The sequence below is a fragment of the Phascolarctos cinereus genome, unplaced genomic scaffold (assembly GCF_003287225.1).
Source record: "Phascolarctos cinereus isolate Bilbo 61053 unplaced genomic scaffold, phaCin_HiC Scaffold_9;HRSCAF=440, whole genome shotgun sequence".
In the NCBI taxonomy this organism is placed as follows: Eukaryota; Metazoa; Chordata; class Mammalia; order Diprotodontia; family Phascolarctidae; genus Phascolarctos; species Phascolarctos cinereus.
The window spans coordinates 263,650,305-263,665,441 of NW_027556402.1; positions in this window are offsets into that span (position 1 = coordinate 263,650,305).

Here is a 15,137-nt window from a genome sequence, read left to right on the forward strand (position 1 = left end):
GGACGGTTTGGTGGTTTGGGGGAATTTTGAAAGGCTGGACCCAAAGAGCAGGCGGCCCTGGTTTGGGGTCAGCTATGGAGCGCCCCACAAATCTGTGGGCAACCCCGCACCACCTCACACTTCGTCCATGCTCTGGATAAGAGTGTAATAGCACACTCATCATATTTGCAGGCAGGATGAAAAGTCCAGCTGGAAAGAGTCCAATGTCAGAACGACCCTAATAAAAAGCCATTTAGAGGCACAGTGTGGAGATATGGCTCTAAGCTCCAAGACGTCATCTCACAAGGACAAGATATGGGAAGTGTGGCTGGTCAGCCGCTCATTGGAAAAGGACCTGGGGGTTTTAACGGACCACAAGCTCAGGGTGGTCACCATGAAGAGGCACAGTCCAGGGGACGGTCCCTGTGCCCTCTGCCTTTGTCAGCTGTGCTCAGAGAACTGGGATCTGTTCTGGGGCCACAGTGAGAGGCCAGAGTCTAGAAGGCAGGAGGGTGGGCAAGGGGCTCAAGACTGTGTTCTGAACAGAGCAGTTGAAGGAGCCGGGGGCGGCTGTCCCAGAGAAGCAATGATTTCGGGGAGTGGGATCGAGCCCCCTTCGGGGCTTCGAAGGGCGGAGGGTCCTGCGGAGGACAAGGGGCCTCCTCTCTGGGGTGTCCAAGCAAAGGCTAGAGGACCAGCTGCCATCCAGAGGTTTGGACCTGGCCTCAGAGCCCCTTCCAGCTCCTGCGGTCATTGGCTCTGAGCCGCTGCATGTGGGGAGCGTTATCAGGCATCATGCCCCATTCCCAACTGATGGGTTGCAGAAGAGCTGATGCAAGGCCTTGGACAAATGACATGATCTTCCCAAGGCTCAGTTATCCCATCTGAAAAATGGGGACAATAATATGCCCTTCCCTTAGGGATTCTATGACTGTGAGTGTGGAGGGTGGCGGAGGAAGGGGCGAGCCCTATTCCCGGAGATCCCAATCTAGAGGCCCCTGCCTTAGTGCCACTGCCCTGTGTCAGATGACGTCTCCCCACCCCAATCCCCTGCCCCCAGGGCTCAGAAAGGGGAAGAAGGGAGCTAGATCTTGCTTCACACATAGGAGGGGAGGGAAGAGAGTGAAGTGTCTCTGTGGTGGGAGGTGGGGGTGGAGGAAGCCATGTGGGGTCAGGAGGCTGTCACCTGACCAGGCCTTGGAAGTCTCTGCTCTGGCCATGAAGGGAAGGGGTCGAATCCCCAGCAGTAAAAGCCGAATTCCTAGGAGCCCCGCTTCCCCAGGGCCAGTGAGCCATCTGGGCAGGACCCACCTTCCTAACAGAGTAGGGAGTCCCCCTGACCCGCTGGCCCCAGAGAGGCCTAGCCAACTCCACGAATGGCCAAGGACCTGGGCTGGTCCTCCCCAGCTATAGCCCCCCAAGTTCCTGTCTCTTTCTGGGAAGGGGCATAGATGGGTGATGTCTCATGGTTTCTGTTTGTTTCTCTGTGTTGCTGTCCTTGCATAACTCTCTCCCTCCCTCTCTTCTCTCATCACCACTTTGCCCCTGTCTCTCTCCCAGCATCATGTCTCCTGTTTTCTACTTCCAACTCTCCGTCTACCTGCTCACCCATCTCTGTCTCTCTCTCCCTCTTCTCTCTGTCTGTCTCTGTCTCTCTGTCTGTCTCTCTTCTCTCTCTCCACTTCTTCTCTGTCTCTTCTACCACTTCTTGGCCTGTTCCCTCGAAGAGACCAAAGAGAGGGGGGAAGGACCCACATGCACAAAGACTTTTGCAATGGTTCTTGTTAAGAAGCAGAGAGCAGGAAACTGGCAGGGCCCATCGGCTGGAGCAATGGCCATGCCGGTTACGCTCCATGAACGAGTGGAATGCTAGCATGCCCTTCAGAGAAGCCTGGGAAGTCCAAGCCCTTGCAGAGGGAAGGGAGCAGAACCAGGAGACACCCCCCCCACCCCACCGTGCGAGGGAACACAGCAAAGACAAAGACCCGAGACAGGTGTGTAGGCAGATGGCCAGCCACGACTGCCCCAGGTGCGCCATGACGCTCAGACTCGGCCAAGGCCAGATTTTGGCCTGCGTAGGCACGTTCCTCACAAAAGTTCTGTTTTCCTTTCTGGCCCCGAGTGGTTAGGGATGGAAGGAAGAAAAGCCAATGCTTGTCCATTGGAAAAATAAGTTTAAAAGATTACCTGTATGACTCTTGACAGTCAGACTGTTTCTTTTCTTGTCTTTGTATCCCCAGGGCTTGGAATTCAGTAGGTGCTTAATAAAAGCTTGTAGAACAGAGACATACAGCAGTGAGGTGGTGCCACAGTGGGTAGAGGTCTGGGCTTGGAGTCCCGAAGACTCATCTCCCTGAGTTCAAGTCCCACCTCAGACACTTCCTAGCTGCATGGCCCTGGGCAAGTCACTTAATGCTGTTTGCTTGGGTTTCCTCAGCTATAAAATGAGCTGGAGTGGGAAACGGCAAACGCCCTCAGTGTCTGGGTCATGGAGAGCCAGACTCATCTGAAACAGCTGAACCTCAAAGAATTGATCATTGAACCTTCATTTTTGTCTTTGTATTGGTTTTTCTTTTGTTTTTTGGCTAGGCAATTGGAGTTAAGTGACTTGCCCAGAGTCACACGGCTAGTGTTATGTGTCTGAGGCCTCATTTGAACTCAGGTCTTCCTGACTCCAGGGCCGGTGCTCTATTCTCTGTGCTACCTAGCTGCCCCCAGCCACAAAGAATTGAAACAAGTGTCTATTCTGTGCCGGGTAAGCCCTGGGGCCGCTGAGCTGACACAGTCTAGGCCTGGTCCTCAGGGGGCCGATAGTTGAATAGGGAGGAGGGGACACGGGACTGGTCCAGGCTCAGTTCAAGATCCCCCTCCTACCGGAGGGAACCTTCTGATCCTTCCCCTCCCCAAATACTCTGTATCTCCTTGTACTAAAATGCCCTGTCCCCTTCTCCAAAGAGGGGGGACTACAGGTGTGGGGTATGCACAGGCCATCCCACTGGGAGTGTGCATTGGCTACTTCTGCTGAATTTCTACTTTTTAACTCTTTGTTACAAGGGATGGCAGGGGTGGATATATTCGAAAATGAAGGTGGTGTGAAAACAAAAGATGGGAATTCTTTTTTTTTTTAAAGATGGGAATTCTTTACAAAAATAGGGGGAGGGGCTCCTGGAGGGCAGAGACAGTTTTTTCTTGGTTTGGAACCTCCGGCACCTAGCACAGGGCCTGGTATACAATTGGAGACTAACAATTGCTCGTTGAATACCCAGCTGAAGGGATGGCACTGGGCCAAGGCCCCCCCCCCAGTTAGAGAGCTACAGGGGAACGTGAGGAGGGATGAGGACCACAGGGTATCAGGGCAGACTTCCAGGAGAATGAATCCTGCTGAATTGGGAGAACTGCCATCAGGGGAAGCTGCTTCAGGGCCAGCCTGTAGCAATTAGTGCAAATGGAAGGTGATCAGTTAATTTGTAGGGGAGAATCAGTACCAGGCCGGGAGAGCTGGGCCCCAGGGCATCAGATGGAAATCTTTGGAAGCAGGACTGCCAAGCTACCTTTAAAGCCAGTCCCCGAAAGCCCCAGCCCTCAGCGTAGGGAGCTTTAGAACCTGTCAAGCATGCAAGAGCTGGAGGGAGGGACCTTAGAAATCATGGGGTCCAAGCCCCTCTTGTTGGGCCAGAGACAGGCACACTGGGAGCCTGAACGAAGCCCCATCTTCTCCCTGCAGTTCCTTCTCAGCACCTGGCCGGCTCTCTAAGTGCCAGGAGGTGCCCAGGTCTTTTCGGCCACACCGGGCTTCAGGCAGCTGGCATCCCTGGGGCAGGTTGAGAAGGTGGGGGTACAGACGTTGTCCATACCAGTCAGGCCTGGGGCTCTCTTTGAGGTCACCCACCCTTAGCCCCCATGCTACCCTCTTTCAGGGAGGCATGATGTCTTTTAGCCTCACAGTGTACATTGCCTGGATGGACCTGAGAATTTGGCACTCCCACCGCCCCACTTGGGTCGCTTTCCTGGTATCAAAGCACCATTGTTTCCACCCCCATTGAGGGGCTGTTTAGAGCCACTTGCCCCAACCCCTCCCTGCCCCCCACCCCAGGGCCCCTCCCTACTCTGCTGAGTCACTCAGCCCCAAAAGTGGGAAGAGCCACCTCCCAGTTTTCCTGGCTGTTGAGGAGGGGCTGCGATTTCCCCAGAGAGGCTGGAACCCTCAGAGGGACAGGTGGTGCCAAGCAGCTTACCACCCACTTGCCTGAGTGACTCCTTCAGGCCCCCAGCTCCTTTATCTCCAGTCCACAAAGGGCCCCAGGGGAAGGGAGTGGGTTCCTAAGCCTGGTGCCCAAGGCAGAGAGCCCTGCAGAGTGTGAAGGGGACTCCTTGGCCCAGCCAAGCCCAGGACATGGGCCAGTGTCCAGGGGCCCAGACCTGGGCAAGGGGCGCCCCTACCTTGCTGGAGGAGAGAGCTGGCTCCTGCCAGTGGATCAGTACTCTGGGCACAGACCTCTAGGATGTGATCAGCATTGAGGCCCTGGGCCTGGGCACTGGTGAATATGCCCTTTGTTCTTGTGCCAGGCTGAGCCCCCAGGGCTGAACCCAAGTCCAGACCCAGTGGGAGGGGAGTGGGGCAGGCCCCAGGGCATTGGAATGCTCCCCTCCCCCTCAGACCTGGAAGTTTATGCAAAAGTACTGGCTTTGTCCAGGGACAGTGGGACAGGCTGGGTGGGGAGAGGGGAATCTGGGAGCTTGTCTAACCTCTCCCTCCCACCCCCACAGAGACAGGACCCTTCCTCCCTACTGTGGCCCCTTCCCTGAGCACCCAGCTTCTGTGCCTGTCTCCATCTCATAGGCCTGCCCTTGTCTAACCCAGAGACTGGGAGATCAGCTGGGACAAGGCCCTGCCCCTCCCTCAGCCTCAGTGGCCCCTTCCTACAGGTGAGGCAGTTGGCCTGGTCAATCTGTAAGGTCCTTTCCAGCTCTCAGACTTTATCACCCCAGCCATCGCTGTGTGCACCCAGGTTGGGGGTGGGGTGGGCCAGCACAACCCTGGGCACCTGGGTCAGAGGTATGGATGAGCTCCAGCTCTGGCAAAGGCCCAGGGAGCCACGGAGGACATTCCTGGCATAGCAGCTAGAGCACGGGACCCCCTTCCTCCCCCTGTCCCACTCCAAGACGGCTGGGCCCCTTCCGCTCTCCCCTCACCCCCCAAGCTCTCCTTTTCACCCTTGGCGGCCCTCAGGATTGCCCAAGCCTAATGCCCTAAAGCAAAGAGAAAATGAAGGGGAGTGAGAGCACCCCCATCCCTTTGCTGCAGGCTCCACAAGGGCTGCCTAGTCTGGGCCCTAGTTCTCAACCAAACAACATTTATTAAACACCTACTATGTGCCAGGGATGGTGTTAGGCACCAGAGATCTGCATTTAGCTGGGGCCTACTCTGCTCTGCCCTTTACAGACATTATCTCATCTGCTCTTTACAATAACACCGAGGGAGCTCCTGTTATTATCCCCATTTTACAATTGAGGAAACTGAGGCAAAAGTGAGGAGTCAAGTGTCTGAGGGTGGCTTTTCTTGACTTCTGCAGAAGTAACTCCCTTCTATCACATCTCCCTTCCTAGGGTAGGGAACGGGCGATGGCCTTGGAGTGATTTGAAATCCCACCCTTTTAGCTGTGAGACGATGGGAAGCCCTTGAACCTTCTGGGCCTCATTTGCCCCTCTGTAAAGTGGGAACAATAGTTCCCACAAGACCAGGTCGCCTCCCCTTTGCCACCTCCCCCACCAGCTCCCTGACAGTTTTGCTGTTGTTTTTTGTTTTTACTTTTCCCTAACAGTTTTGAGGACTTATCTGAAGGGCTGGTCAAACCCGAGAGCCCGTGACCCCTGAGGGACCCCTCCCAGGCTGGGGCATTTCTTGTCCTGTGAATTCTCCTCCAGTACTGGGGAAGTCCGTGCTTCCCAGGGTCTCTCCCCTCCCTGAGTCCTTGGGCCATGGTCCCAGACCCTCCTGGGCCTCCCGTGGCTGGCTTTTGTCCCAGGCCCTTAGCCAGCATGACTCAGCAGGGGAAAGCAGGAGACAGTCACGAGGCCTGGGGTGACTCAGCATCTCAATGCCAGGAAACAAGGGAGCAGGAGAGGGGTAGCGGGGTGGGAAGGTCACCCTCTGGCCGGGCCCCCAAGTAGGCAGCATCCCCACTTTCCTGAGCCTGCTCATTCACAGGAGCTCATTCACAAATGGAGGAGCACTTTTAGGTCATCGTCCCCACTTGTGCTGGAGAAAATGTGCCCCCCCTCAATGAAAGGCCTCACCAGGGTCTGGTAAGAAAGAAGAAGCCTGGTCTGAAGCCACAGAGACAGCCTCTGGGCCTCCACTTCCTTCCTCAGCTGTAACATGAGAGTCTGGATCAGGGCAGATCTCAGGGATCCCTGCAGCTCGGTGGCCTCTGAACAGCAGGGCAGGGGCACCCAGTCCCGGCAGCATGGCCTCACTGCCAACCATCTTCTCAGCCCTCTCTGATCTCCTGCCCTTGGAACCTAGATGCTGGCACCTTCAGAGAGAATCCAGATATTCTCAGGGAGGAGCAGCCTTCTGTTGCCCCCTGAATTCCTTGATCATTTCTTCCCTCTGGGACCTCAGACTCAGGCCTCGACTCCTCTCATCCTTGGGACTGGCCTGACCCAGACTGTCCCTCTGCCAGGGTGCAAAGCGCCCAGCACACCAGCCCTGGGGGCTTCTTCAAGCCGCCATTTTGTGAAGAAACCTGAGCTGGCCTGCCTCCATCCCCCAGGGCCTATTCCTGACCTCCTGAACCTCAAACTTGGGGCTGAGCCCTGGCCCTTCATCCCTGGCCCAGCTTGGCCAAGCCCTTCTATGGGGCGTTTTCCACCTTCAGAAGAAAAGCTTCCTGGGGATGGGGACTGCCCCCTTTTGGCTTGTGTTTGTACAGCCCCTAGCACAGTGCCTGGCACAAAGTCCATGCTTAATAAAGGCTTGTTTCCTCCTCTCCCTCCCTCCCTTCCTCCTTCCTTCCTTCCTTCCTTCCTTCCTTCCTTCCTTCCTTCCTTCCTTCCTTCCTTCCTTCCTCTCCCTCTTCTTCCTTCCTCCCTCCCTTCCCCCCTCTCTTCTTTCTGCAGCCTTGACCTTTTGTGCCTCCTCCTGCAGGAAGCCCTCCTGGCTCCTCCATGTATCTGTTTACATGCCCATCTGAGAGCCTGGTAGCTGTTTCCCCAGCAGAACACACCCCTCGAGAGGGCAGGCAGGTGCTATATCCCTGAGCACAGAGCTCAGCACACAGCAAGATCTTCATAAATGTCGTGGGATGGAAAATCTGTCAGAATTTCCTGAATTGCTGTCCTTAGCAGCTTCCGCATGAGCATCGTTCAACCCATTTTACAGGTGGAGAGATGAGGATCGGGCGGCGTTGGGTTTATGGGCTCTTCCTTCCGGTCCTGGCTTTGTCAGTGACCCTGGGGTTCACCATGACTGCAAGGCTCTGCAGGAGCCTCCTGTCAGTCTCCACTTCAATCTCGCCTTCTTCAGGAAGCCTTTCCCAGCCCATCTGAATTCCGGCCTCTTCCTTCCTGTAATTATTTCCTGTTTCTTGCATCTAAACCTTGTTGGCACAGGCTCACTTGCTTGTTACTTGATTGTAAGCTCCCTGAGGGCAAGGGCCATCTTTTGCCCTTTTTCCTGTGTCCCTGGTGCTTAGCATAGCGTCTAGCACATCATATGCGCTCAATAAATGTTTGTTGATTAAAATGACTGCCTGGCTCTATGCCTCAGTTTCCCTTCCTGTAAAATGGAGCTAGCTGGGAGAATCTCATTGGTCTATGGCAAAGAAACCAGATAAGAGCTTTTGGAAGCATCAGGTCCATGGACATTGGGGGGGATTGCTGTTAGGAGATCCAGGGACCAGACAGTCTTTGCTCTCCCAGCGTGCTGCCTGACCTTTGTGTGACAGGTCATCCTTCCCATTTTCCATGTTGCAGTGGGAGGGCTGTGGACTTGAAATCAGGAGATGTTGGTTTGAATCCCAGCTTTGACCTGGACGAGTCCCAGCAGACAGACGCCCTGTGGCTGAACCTGGCCTTCACAGGTGTATCCTGTCCAAGGTCAGAGCTGCTCCTGGGGCTTAGGGACCCTGGCCTAGTCCAGCCTCCGTGTGTGGGGAGGGGGAGGGAGAGAGGGAGGGAAGGAGCCAGGGAGGCCTTGGGCAGGGATAGTCCCAAGGCAGCCTTTGTGAACAGAGGGGAAAAAATAGGGCTGAGCCCCAAAGTCAAGGGTGGGAAGAAGCTCCTCTTCCCTCTTGGCCCTTTCCCCCAGCTCTAGAACCTGGAAACAGGGTCCAAGAAGCCCCCTCCCCCTCCTGAATGCAAAGACACGGGATTAGCCTCTGGATGGAGGGAGCCTTGGCCTTCCAAGAATGGGGCTGGGGACACCTCCGCCCCCACCTGCCTGTTTGTCTACCTAAGGCTGCTCCACTTGCCTCTGTGGATCTCAGAGCAGCCAGGGTGGTACCAGAAGAGAGAAAAGCTGTGCCTCCCCCTACCCCCAGCCATCTGGCCTGCCCAGCACCCTTGAGGGCCAGAGGACAAACAGAAGCCCAGGCCCTGGGCAGAGCCCAGGACAGTGGCCCTGACAAGCATCAGAAGCCTGGGTGGCTTGTCCATGCCTTCTCCTGGGCCACCTTCAGGGCCTAATCCAATCAGCCTAACCAGCCCGAATTTTGGGTGCCTTGCAGGCAAGGCATTGGAGTAACTGAGTCACCAGAAGAGGCAAGCCCTGTCCTCAAGCAGCTTCCCATCCCCTGGAGCCAGTGGACATCCCCCTGGGCAGAAGGCGGGACCCTTGCCCAGTCCTGGGACCTCTCCTGGGCAATCCTCTCTCCCTGGAAGCCTGTGTCCTTGTAAGGTCTTGTGCTAAGGTCCCCGCAGCTTCAGCACAAAGCCTGGCACCCAGCAGACCCTTGGCAAACACTCATTGGGTCGAATTTCTCACCCACTTCCCCAAAGTGTTTTCTTGCAGCTGCCCTGGGAGGAGGCGACCATAGTACCATCCCTCCTACTCTTTGCACACACACTGTCCAGCTCCCCCAGGGTGGGCTCAGAAGTCCCTGGTATCCTTGGGACAGAACTCTCAGATGAGGAAGCTCTCTCCAATACAAGCAAACAGACACCTCACTTGCTGTTGCAGTCTTATGGAGTGGGCCGGGTGCAGGCTCTCACGGCCAGGATGGAACTTGAAGCCATGTCCTGCTGGCTTAGGGCCAACCTGGCCCTGAAGCCTCTGCTCCAAAACAAAGCTCACTCCCGGTGCCAGGATCAAAGACACTTTGCCATCCTTCTAGAAGGGATGGGACCGTTTGCTTCCAGGCTGCCCCACACGTCACTCCTTTCCTTTCCAGAACACAGTGAACCTCCCAGCCCCAGCTGCCCTAGATGCACAGGCTCCCAGCTGGACTGTAAGCTCCCTGAGGCCAGGGAGCTAGTCCTTTGTAAAGCTAGTCCTAAGCCTAGTGCCTGGCACAGAGAAAGTCCTTGACATTTTTTCCTTTTCCTGTTTACTTCTATTTTTTTCAATAAACACGAATTGATTTTCTCTCCTATTACATCTCTCTGCCCAAGATGAAGATGGAAAATGAAATCTTTGATATCAATGCCAACACATTCCTGCCCTTGGCCACGGCATCTCCTTCAGTCCTCTGAGCCCATCATCATCTCTGGAAGGAGGAGGCGGCCCAATCGGACGAGGCCAAGGCAGCAGGCTGAGCTCAGCTGATGTTACCATCTTGCTGGCACCGTGGACAGTGTTCTCTCTCTTCTGAGTCCTCCCCTCTGCATCGGGCTGGAGAAAATGTCCCAGGAGTCTCTGCTTCCTTTCTTACCGCCCAGCCACCTCCTTATACCATAACTGGTTCAATGCTTGGGCACCCTCAGAACCGAGTGGCTTTCCTCATTTCCCTGACCTCTCGGACGACCAGAGCCAGTATTGACGTGGCTGGGGCCAGGCTTAGGCAGTTAATGGCTTTAGGGGCAGAGTTCCAAATTGCTTTTCCAGAATGACTGGACCTGTCCACAGCTCCCCCAGGAGGGCATTATTGTGCATTCCTATATTATTTATCCACACCCCACCTCCTATGTCTGACTCTTCATGCCCCCATTTGGGGTTTCTTTGGCAGAGATACTGGAATGGTTTGCCATTTCCTTCTCCATCTCCTTTTCCAGATGAGGAAACTGAGGCAAACTGCGTAAAGTGACTTGCTCAGGATCACATAGCCAGGAAGCGTCGGAGGCCGGATTTGAATTCAGGCCTTCCTGACTCCGGGCCCAACGCTGCCCCATCATTTTGTAGATGAGCACACTAAGACCCAAAGAGGGAAGCGGACTTGGCCAAAGCCCCACAGCTAGCTTGCCTTCCAGCGCCAAAGGCCTAAGGGTCAGCTGCTCGGGAGCACCTTGGTGGTCTACGAGAGACGAGAGCATCTGCAAATGAGTGCACTAATTACCTTGACTTGCCTGAGCTCCCCGATTATCCAGGTCACCGACAAGAACTGAATGAGGCCTGGTTGTACTAACTAGGACACAGAGTGGCTTAACACGCCAGCAGGCCTTTGCAGTGGCCAAGAGTAAACCCAGCTGGAAGCTGGGCCTCAAACCACTTGGTGGTTTATGGACCTTCAAGAGACATCTTATCTTTAAAGACTTTCCTGACTGTTGGGTACAGGCCTGTTTGCTGATCCTTATCTCCAGAGACTCCCCTAGCTTTGGTTATGGGGCTCTGGGAACATGTGCTTTGGGAGAGATCTCCTGATCTCATTGTCTGTGCTCGAGCCTTGAAGTCTGCATTGCTTATCACCAGGAATGCCTTCCGCTTGGTGTACAAAGGGCCAGAACTTGGACACGTGGAATTCTCCACTACCGCCACTTGGGGATGGGGCTCACTGACTCACTAACTCACCTTTCCCCCAAAATTCCTTAGCTTCCCTGGTTTAAACGGTAGATAAACTCTCCCATCCATTACTTGGTGGTCTATTCAGCACAGGCTGGACAGTTCCTGCGCACACTTTTGTTTTTTTTCTTTCCTGCATAAGAAAAACCTTCTTCAGTTTCACAAGTATTATCTTCCTCTGGTTTTCTTCCCTTTAGGAAAAAAGGGAAGTTAGATTCGGAGAAATGGCCTTTGCATTCTCCAGGTATCTTCCCCTTTGGGGGGTAAATGGGGCTGAATTCACCAAGCAAGTAGTAAGTGTCTAGAAGATGTCAGGGCTGGCTGTGGGAAGGGGACCCCTGGTTCAAATCGAGGCCTGGCCCTGCCTTCAGGGAGCTCACATGAGCCCGGGCTGGAGGGGGATTGGGAAGGGAGGCTAGAGGCTGTAGGAAGCACTGGGCAGAAAGGGAGCTCTTTGGGCATACCACCCAGCAAGTCTTTTGGCCACCCCAGCCTGCATCCTGGGCCAGGCTGGTGCCCGTTTCACTAGAGGGAGGTCATTGTGTCCCACAGAGCCAGGCGTGGCAAGGGGGGCTTGGATCAGACTCCTGCCCCTGCTGCCCCTTCCTGGGCAGGCTTCTCCTCACCCTGGGCCTTTCCAGCGAGGACCAGCTTATGCCCAGAGCCCACAGAGAGCTGCAGGACTTTGTGCTGTGTAATCTGGCCCCTCTCCCCACCTCTCCCCTTTTGATGGTCACCTGTGCCAGGCTTATCCATCTGCCCCTGTCACTCCCTGGCCAGGCAGTGGCTTCTGTGGGATTTTGTCTGAAACTGCTCCAAGGTGCCCTTAAAGGTATTTCTCCTGCTCCTCCCTACTCTGCCATGTCCTAAGTTGGGGTGGGGGAGACCTCTATATGTAGCTGCCAAGCCACCTGAAATCAGTGGCATCCAGGAAGTCCTCTGCGGTTTGGCTCAGCTCGGTGCCCTGCTACCCTGGAAAACGTTCAGTCTTCCCTTGGAGTCAAGTGACTCAGACAAAGGTGGTGTCCTGGTACCATCACTTGTTAGCTGCCTGACCCTGGGCCAGTCTCTTCAGCCTCAGTTTCCTCATCTGTAGAATGGGCCTCACCCCCTTGCACTTAGCTGCCTCCTAGGGCTGATCGGAAGGAAGCCACTGGTCAGATTTGTACTTGTCTGTTCAGATGGACACAGCACTGTGCCCATATCCCTGATTGGGGCAGACTGTTAAGGTCCAGGAGGGCAAGGACGTTCTGTCGTGTCTCCCCCTGGCACAGCGCCTGCTAGCTGGGAGGCATCAGAAAGGTAATCAGAGCCTCTGGGCTGGAAGGAACCCCAGAGACCATCTAGGCTGATGGCTCTCAGAGAGCGTGGTCCTAGAGACCCTCTCAGGGGCTCCTCCAGCTCACTCTTTCTATAATAATACCATGGCCCTATTTGCCTCTTAAAATGCTCCTTCCTCTTCCCACCACACATCTGTAGGAAGCCCATGGGCATCCGTGACTCCATCTAGAACGACCCATCCCAACAGCCTAGACAGAATGCAGCAGAGCCACGGGCCCCCAGCCATCTCCTACTGAGCAAGACCCAAACATCATGGCAAAGAGACCCAAACTCAGGGGAGGCCCACTGCACTCTGGGGGCATTTTTCATAAAAGTATATTCCATTAGCAACATTAGCATGAAATGGGTTGATTATTCTTTTTAAAGAACTTCTAAGAAAGAATTCACTATAATTACTAAAGAAGAATTTTGAAATATGTTTATTATTGTTATTTCAAGAAGAATTAATAAATGTCTTTAAAGTATTGATAGGGGCAGCTAGGTGGCTCAGTGGATAGAGCTCTGGCTTTGGAGTCAGGAGGACCTGAGTTCAAATCTGACCTTGGACACTTAACACTAACTGTGTGATGCTGGACAAGTCATTTAACCCTAATTACCTCACCAAAAAAATAAAATAAAGTGTATTGGTTTGTTATTTTTAAATGTATCTATCTGTTCTTTATGTATATTTTAAAGAATTAATAAATATCTTAAAATATATCAGCTTATTATTATTTGAAAAAGAATTAATAAATATCTTTAGATATATCAGCTCATTATTTTGAAATGAATATTTTAAAATGTATCAGCTCATTATTTTGAAAAGAATTAATAAATATCTTTAAAATACATCAACTCATTATTTTGAAATAAATATTTTAAAACATATCAGTTCCTTGTTATTTTAAAAAGAATAACTATTTTAAATGTTTTATTGTTATTGTTTTTAAAGAATCAATACATAAATATTTTTAAATGTATTGGTTTATTATTGTTATTTTTAAAAGAATAAACAAATACTTTTTAAATGCATCAGTTCAAATTCCTAACATGCCAGCCACCCAGAGCTAGAAGCCACATAAACAAGAGCTCTGGGGTTCTTGACAACTGCCTAACTTATTCTAATCTTAAAGAGGATAAAGGGTCTGGAGACCATAAAGTCGGTGAGCAAAGATCTCATCCAAAGCCCTTCTTTTTCAAAGGAGGAAACAGGCCCAGGAAAGCCCCTTTATAAGCAGAACCTGGCTTGCTTTCTTTTCTTTTTTTGGTAAAGAGTATTTTCTTTTTTTCCAATTACACATAAAGATAGTTTTCAACACTCACTTTTATAAGATTTTGAATTTCAATTTTTTTTCCTCCCTCCCTCCCCGCTGCCCTCCCCAAGAAGTCATGCTATCTGATGTAGGCTCTACATGTACAATCATGTTAAACATATTTTCACATTAGTCATGTCGTGCAAGAAGAATCAGAACAAAAGGGAAAAACCATGAGAAAGAAAAAAGAGAGAAAACACTCATCCTCTATCTGCATTCAGACTCCATAGTTCTTTCTCTGGATGTGGACAGCATTTTCCAGCATGTCTTTTGGAGTTGTCTTAGATCATTGTATCACTGAGAAGAGCTAAGTCATTCCCAGTCTATCACTGTAACAATGTTGCTGTTACCAGGTACTATGGTCTCCTGGTTCTGCTCACTTCACTTTCCATCAGTTCATGTAAGTCTTTCCAGGTTTCCAGGTTTTTCTAAGATCTGCCTGCAGAACCTGGCTTTCAATCCCATCCCCTGACTCGATCCAGGCAGACTCTTTCCCAAAGGCCCAGGGCTAGGGTCAGTAGAGTGGATCCAGGGGCTTGGCCATTGCCCTGGCCAATCCCGTCACTTTTCTGGCCCTTAGCTTCTTATCTGAAAACTAACCCAGACAAATGATTGTTCATCTCTTCAGCATCTCCCTATATGCAGTAGTCTGTGGGCTCCTGGAGGTAGGTCAGTGCCTGGCATGAAGCAGATCCTCCAAAAAGGCTGGGGAATAATGAGGCCGGCCAACCTTTATGGAGCGCCTACTGTATGTCAGGCTTTACAAAAGGGATCTCGTTTGATGGCTGGGCCGTTCCTGATGCCCTATCCACCTCGGACAGCACTGGAGTTGACCTGGGCTTGGAACTTTATGAGCCCCAGTGTCCTCAGCCATAAACCAGGAATCACAAGACCTGTGGAATTCTCAGGCCCAGCTTCCTGGCTGGCCGCAAGGCTCCAGTGGATGAGATAATAATGGCTATAAAATATCTGCCCAATTTCAATTGTTCCCTGTGTCAATTACTGTGCTGAGGGGATGACTCAGCCGGCCCAGAATGTCACTTCTGGCCCTGCCCCACCCCAGCCTCCTCCGATGCTGTGGGTTTGCAGAAACCCACCACAGTGTGTGTGGGGGGGGTAGTATTAGGGCGGATCCCCGAGCTGCCTGAGGGGGCAGAGTGTGGGAGCAGATCCCCGAGCTGCCTGGGGCACACGACCAGGAAGAAGGCTCCCCGAGCCAAGGGCAGGGTGACCCCGTAACTGACCCGGCGGCCCCCAGGAGCCCTCTCCCTGGCTCCCCCCGTGAACCCCCAAAGGGAAGCTGCAGCCTCCTGTCCCTCCAGACCCAGGGTTAAACACCTACTACGGCCCCTCCCTCAGGGAGGGAGGACGGCAGGGGGATGGGGGAGTGGGGGGACTCAGAACCCCGGATGTGGGGTAGGTGCCCAGCGCGGCTTCCTGTGGGGTCGGGGAGTCTTTCCTGCATGGGTGTGCTAGTGTGCACGGGTCCGTGTACGTGCATACATGGAAGCGGGGCCCGTGTGCAACCCTCGCTGCACCTGCGTGTGCGCGTGCGTGCGTGAGTGTATATATATATATATATATATATA